Raw genomic sequence first — 6,809 nt, forward strand, 5'->3', positions numbered from 1 at the left:
TTGAGGACATAGGATATCGAGATGAACAAGAAATAAACTGGTGAACGAGACCTGGAAGGTGAGGCAGATGAAATGAGATTTATGCTCATGCATAATATTACTCTGGGACTTAGTCTAAATTTAAGTTGTTTCATGTAAAATATTGGAATGATCAGACCTTCTTGTTGAGCAGTCGTGAGGACTGAGCTGTACAGTGATGCCTCGCTTTGCCCAGCAATCCCTGCTGTCCCAGCGCCCTGCCTGTCTTGGTTATCAGATCAGCTGTAGCAGTATTGTTCTGGCCATCACTGCTCTGGCCACCATGGCCAGAAGAACACCTAAGGAACTAACAGTAAAGGTAGAAAAAGATCCCTACTGTACAGGACAAGGCCTGACAAGCTAGCCCAAGAATTACCGCTCCCCCTGAAGTCCTTCAGAAAAACAAAACAAACCAGTCACACCCCGGTCAGGCATAACCCCATTACTCATTGTAAGACATTGTGTTTAAATCATCCCTTTTATGTTACTAAGGGTCCCCCCTTGTTTCATGTTACAGAAGCTGACAACCTAACAAATTATCCAATTATTAGAAGCCCCTTTACCGTAGTTGCCTTTGTAGTTACTGAGTATAAAATGTGGGAAGAACATTTTAGGGTCGGGGCTGCAGTTCGGCTCTTACGTGGGTGAGACGCTGCAACTGTAGCCGCTGGCCAGCTAATAAAGGCTCCAAATATCCAAACATAAACTCTGGTGGTTGTCTGTCGCGGGTCACCCCAGAACAGTAGCACAGTGCTTGCTTTCAAGTCACCCTTATTTTACATAAAAATGGCCCCAAAGTGCAAGACTAGTCAAGCTGGCAACTCAGATATGCCAAAGAGAAGCGGCAAAGTGTATGTACGCACAGAGCACCCAGGAGGCTGACCCTGCCGCAGCGACCATGGCCTCCGGCAGCGGGGCCTCATCACCACTGCCTCCTGTCTCACTCCTTCCTGCGCCAGAATGGAATTGGTGTGTTCCTCTACAGCGTCCCTGAAACACCTCTGTGCTGATGAAAATACAACGGTCATTTGCCAGGGTTTCCCTGGGAAACAGGGCCCCCCACAGCCAGCAGGCACTGGCCTATGGCCCCAAACTCGTTGGAGGAACCACTCCAGCCAAAGGAGGCCAGACCCATCTGGGCTTACCGGTCTTTAGGACTGTAAAGGAGGCTGAAGAGCAGACAGGAGTGACAGCTTCTGTCATGTATGTCCCTCCTCCTTTTGCTGCTGCTGCCGTTGACGAAGCTGTTGAGGAGGAAGTGCCCTGGGTCGTGTGTATTGCTGAAGGTGGCGCACAACAGGACACGGTACTGGTCAGCACGGACTGCTGGGTCAGGGAGAGACAGGGCTGATCAGGCCACACTGCCCTGGAGTCCTCGGTCCTGGAGAATGCAAAATTGGTATCATGCCTGGCCACAGTCACAAGAAGGGAAGGATTGGTATTGTGTCCAGATCTGGTACCGAACAGGGAAAGTTGGATTGGGGCAGTCTTTGGGCGTTGCCATTGGAGGTGATCCTTTTATGGGACAGGTTTTATTGTCTGCCCTGAAGTCTTTTGGAATGATCCAGCCACAGAAGGCATCATGTGATTGGTGAAATTGGTGGCAATGCAGAAGAAAACGCTGCAGAATTTTTGAAGCAACATGATTCAGGTCCCAAAGCCAAGCCCATGGCATCCTTCATTGCTGGGTTAAGGGCTCCTCGGGGCAGAGAATGGGTGATGCAGGGGCAATTATTGCTGGAGGGAAAGGAGAAGTTAGAGAGAAGATCTCTGCCCTTCAGAGCACAGGAGTTGTGGTCAGCATGTCGCCTGCTCAGCTGGGAACCACCATTCACAGGGAGTTTGAAAAGAGGAAGATGTTATGAGAGAAAAAAACAAAATGTTCTTTAAGCCTGCGGAATGAGTCATTGTAGAAATGTGAACCAGCTGCAGTTTGTTTCTGCTGTCCAGTGATTATCAGTCTGTGCACCTGTCTCGGGGCTTCCAGGACAGTGGAAGTCAAAACAAGGTCCAGAAAGTTCTGTATTAAGACAATTTCACCTCATTATATAACAGAGACGCCAATAAATCTACCCTTTGATTTGAAAAAGAAAAGAAAACACATAGTATAAATGGAGTTCGGTACTATCCATGGTTTCTGACATCCACTGGGGGTCTCAGAATGTATCCCCCTCAGATAAGGGGACCACTCTGTTAACATTATTATCACGCCATTATTGAATACCTACCACTCCTGGGGCAAAACCCATCTCAGAAGCACTTCAGGACAGCCACATGGTGAGTGTGGTTCACAGCAGCTCTAACAGAGGAACTCACGGTGAAAATAAAGACAGTAACCATAGTAGTCAACACATAAACCTTGCCACGTACCAGGCCCTAGTCTGAGTGCTTTATAGGTGAGAACTAATTTAACCTTTGCAACAATGCTATGAATTAGATGCTTTCCAGTTGCTTATTTTGCAGAAGAGAAAACTGACTCACTGAGATGTTAAGCGACTTGTTGAGGTCACACAGTGGTGAGGCAAGGATTCAAACCCAGACAGACTGGCTACAGTGTCTACTCTTCTTGCCACTACTCTGTACTGAGCTTCAAATTGGAGCCTTGCCTTAGGAAATCAGAATTCATATCATTTTTTCTCTTTGAATTATTTTCTGGAGTCCTTCAAAAGCTTTAGGGAAGCATGTTTGTCTAACTTCTAAAATCATTCATTCGTTCACTTATTTCACAAAAACACATTGCAAGCCCAGAACTCTTTCTTAAGAAATGCCTCCATTGGGTGATTAGCCTTCAAAGGTATGGGCATGGACAGAACAGCCTTTAAATTTTTATTGATTGATTTGAGAGACAGAGAGAAAGAGAGAGAGGGATCAATTTGTTGTTCCACTTATTCATGCATTCATTGGTTGATTGTTGTATGTGCCCTGACCGGGGATCAAACCTGAAATCTTGGCTTATCGGAATGATGCTCTAATCAACTGAGCTACTGGCCAGGACCCAGAAGGGCCTTTAAAAGAACTCAGAGCAGAGGGAACCCCAGTGGTTGGGGAAGTCTCCACCATAAACATTGAGCCGTTGGGTCTAGGAAGATTTGGAAAGAAATACTAACTTACACAAATGTTCTACTCTTATGATAAACTTGTTGATGGAGGATCAGATGGACACTGAGAAGCTTGGGGTCTAAGTCCCTGAGAGGGCTCTAAAGCTTTTCCCCTGACACGTGTCCACAGGTGAGCAGTAATTAATGCTTAGAATTTGCTTCATTAAGCCAGTCAGAACATACAGAAGGAGCATCTTCCCTGTGCAAAATACTTACTTAGGGCTGTAAGGGATGCAGGCCCAGAAGACAGGACCTCTGCCTTCCCATGGAACCACAGCAGCAGGTGGTGTGTGCCATTCCTGCCCACTGGGGGGGGCCACCTCTGTTCTGACGCATGTGGCAGGCAGGGTGATGTGGTGGCTGAGAGTAAGTTTTGAGACAAACAAATATGGCTTCATGTCTTCACTGTGACTTTGGGCAAGGGTTATACCCTCTCTTGGTCTTAGTTACATCATCACTAGGAGAGAAACTCTTACAGATTAGACTGTGTTCCCCAACATGCATATGTTGCATCCCTAACTCTCAATGTGACTATATTTGGAGATAAGTCTTTAAAGGGATGATTAAGGTTAAATGAGGTCCTAAAGGTGGGCCCTCATCCAATAGGATTGGTGTCCTTATCAGAAGAGGAAGAGACACCAAGAGTGCATGTGTGCACAGAGTAAAGGCCATGTAAAGACACAGCGAGAAGGTGGCTGTCTGCAAGCCGGGAAGAGAGGTCTCACCCAACCAGCACTGCCGGCACCTTGATCTTGGACTTCCAGTCTGTGAGAAAGTAAATTTCTGTTGTTTAAGCAGCCCAGTCTGTGATATTTTGTTATGGCAGCATGGGTAGGCTAATACGGGGCCCAAAACAGTACCTACCTTCCTGAGTTATCATGAGTAAATGAGACCACGTGCTTAGCTCAGTGCCTGGCACAGAGGAAGCACGCAATGCTTGCATACTTCCATCATCAACATCATCATCACCATCATCATCGGAATGTGCTACCTCCCAGGAGACATTCAGTACTGATTTCTCCCAGGGAGGGGGTGTTCCTCAAAGTCATCTCCCTTCTTACACATCTCCCACCATATTCATCAATTCATAGCCATCATTCATCAAACTTCTCCAATATACACCACCTTGAGAGGTGAAGTCCTGTGACTGCTGCAGTCTGACTCCAACACATCAAGTAGTAAAGACTTCACACATTGGCAGAGTCCTTTCAGAATGGCAGAAGCCACGTGAGGCCACACATTGGGAATCGTCTCAGGAAGCCATCAGACAGCAAGAACAGAGGTGGGACCCCAAGCCAGGCATGAGCAGAGTGAGTGAGAACCCTGGGGTTTTCTGGGATGAAGCACTGAGGCTCAACCAAGAGGTCAGCAAGTCTGAGGACAGATAAAAGAAAGACCCACAACCTTAGAGGTGTTAAAAACTGGGTCAAGAAGGGAAAAGGCAAGGAAATGAGAAGGTTGCATAGCCCTGGGTTTCTGGGGCTCATCTGAAAGCCCAGAGCCCTTGCCCCAGGTGTTTATCTTTTCTGTTCTTAAAGATGCAATACTTGGAGATTAAGAATCATTCAACAAATATTGACTGAGCACCTACCATGTACAAGCACTGCACTAGGTCCTACGGACAAAAGTTTGAATCAGAAAGAGGGCAAAGTTTGCCCTCGCTGGGCCGCTCAATTGGCTGGAGCATCGCCCTGATACGCCAAGGTTGCTGGTTCGATCCCGGGTCAGGGCACATACAAGAAGCAACCGATGAATGCATAAATAAGGGGAACAACAAACTGATCTCTCTTTCTCCCTTTCTCTCTTAGAAAAGAAGGGGTGGGAGGTGAAGTTTAACACAGACTGTGGAACCAGAGCCTTCCTGATAGGTGAGCAGGTGACAAGTCTGTGACTATGTGTCGGGGGATGGGAGGGAATGGAGCTTACCCTCCCCTGAAAATGATTTATCAACATAAATTTAAAATTTTTTAAAGGGGGAACTTCCACGCTGGCAAATAGTACTGGCTATCTGAGAGGGTGTTACAGAAATTAAACCTGAGGAAGTATTGCAGCCCAGCTCCTGGTACATCTAAGCATTCAGTATATATATATCCCTGGCCCTCCTTCCCTCCGCTCCTGGGAAGACAGCACAGAGAGAAAGCACAGAGGAGTTTTCTCTTTTGTAAGAAAGTTCAAGGTATTTCCCCTTATAGAAATCCACCCCACAAAACACAAATGTCAGAAACAAGGAAATGGACCAAACCCAGAAAGATAAATTTATAAATAATAAGGACTCTTAAATGAAAAAAAAAAAAAAAAATCCCACACCCATTGGAGTGGAATTAAGAAAGCAAAGAGCTCCCCCCATATACGCATAACACGGGGACAGACAATAGCGGAGGGAAGGCCCGGGAGGGGTGGGAGTGGGAGGAAAGGGGACGCCTGTGATGCTTCCAACAATAAAGACAAATTTAAGAAAGAAGAAAGCAAGCACTTCGACACTGAAGGGGCAGTTGAGGCCATCAGAGAAACAGGGAGCACACCGCAGGGGGTGTCAGCGATGCTGGACTTTCAACAGCGACCACGAAATGAACGAGTCACCAACACAGGGTCTGCAGAATTAAGGACGTGAGGGAATGGGGAGGGGTGCCTGCCGGAGCGGAGGGCCACCTGCGGTCCCCCTGCTTAAAGGAAAGAAGAAAGGAGCTTCCCTGGGAGAAAAGCCGACAGCCCCCGGGGTGAGATCTGGGAATGAGGGGTGGAGGGTGGAGAGTTCCATTTTTTTGACACACAGACCCCTTTAAGAATCAGGTGAAAGCTGTGACCCTGTCTTAAAAAACCCACAAACTGAAAACAAGTGTAGGGTTTCATGAACCCATCACAGTCTATTCCTGGAGGCCCAGGTTAAGGACCCCTTATTTCCACCACAAAAGAAGAAATCATTTTGTGACTGGACAGCGGTGCTAGCCAGTGCTGCATGGCAATCATATATAAGTGTATCAAGTCAGCACGTTGTACACCTTAAACTTAGACAATGTTAGGTGTTAAATATATTTCAGCTTTTTTAGAAAACGACTCCTACTTGAGAGTGAGACTGGAGGCAGCTGGTGGGGTCACCGTGTTTCTCGACCTTGGCTGCATGCTGGAATCATCTGGGAACTCTGGAAAGGACTGATGCTGGGCCACACCCCAGAAAGTCTGAACGAATGGGTCTGGGTGCAGCCTAGGTGTTTGGAGCCGTCAGTTTCCCCCCTGGTTCTCAGGTGCAGCCAGAGCTGAGAACTAGGACTTTAGGAGAAAGGACTCCAAGGACCAGGTGGGGGACATGAGCTGTCTGCGAAGGAGGGGGCAGCAGAGTGGTGTCGAACAGAACCCAAACTTGAAAAATGTTACCCCATTTGAAAATCAGTAAACGTGAAATAACAAACACGGCGCACAAAGGAGTAAGTGGCGGTGGAAAAGATTGCTCTAAATGCTGGGGTGGGAGGCAGTCGCGTATAGAGCTCTGAAAAGCAGCCGCGTGCAGAAGAGCAAAGGCTGAGCCACGCACCTCCCAGCCAGTCCGACTCACAGCCAACACATTAACAATGAGAGCCACAGGGCGGGCTCCGAGGGACCCGGGACTGAAAGGAAACCATGGAAAGGAAAAGGCCGTTGAATAATAGGGGTGGTGTTAGTTTCCGTGAGGCTTCTCCCAAGAATTTGGAAATCAAA

At 47.5% G+C, this 6,809-nt stretch overlaps 1 pseudogene across 1 annotated transcript; it reads left to right on the plus strand.

Annotated features, from left to right (window-relative positions):
- The first annotated feature begins 871 nt into the window (after nucleotides 1–871).
- On the plus strand, nucleotides 872–1,883 carry LOC308560385 (succinate--CoA ligase [ADP/GDP-forming] subunit alpha, mitochondrial pseudogene; annotated as a pseudogene). Its single transcript has one exon. The product of its transcript is annotated as a succinate--CoA ligase [ADP/GDP-forming] subunit alpha, mitochondrial pseudogene (transcript).
- The last annotated feature ends 4,926 nt before the right edge of the window (nucleotides 1,884–6,809 follow it).

This window comes from Miniopterus schreibersii (assembly GCF_964146895.1).
Source record: "Miniopterus schreibersii genome assembly, chromosome: 8".
Classification (NCBI taxonomy): Eukaryota; Metazoa; Chordata; class Mammalia; order Chiroptera; family Miniopteridae; genus Miniopterus; species Miniopterus schreibersii.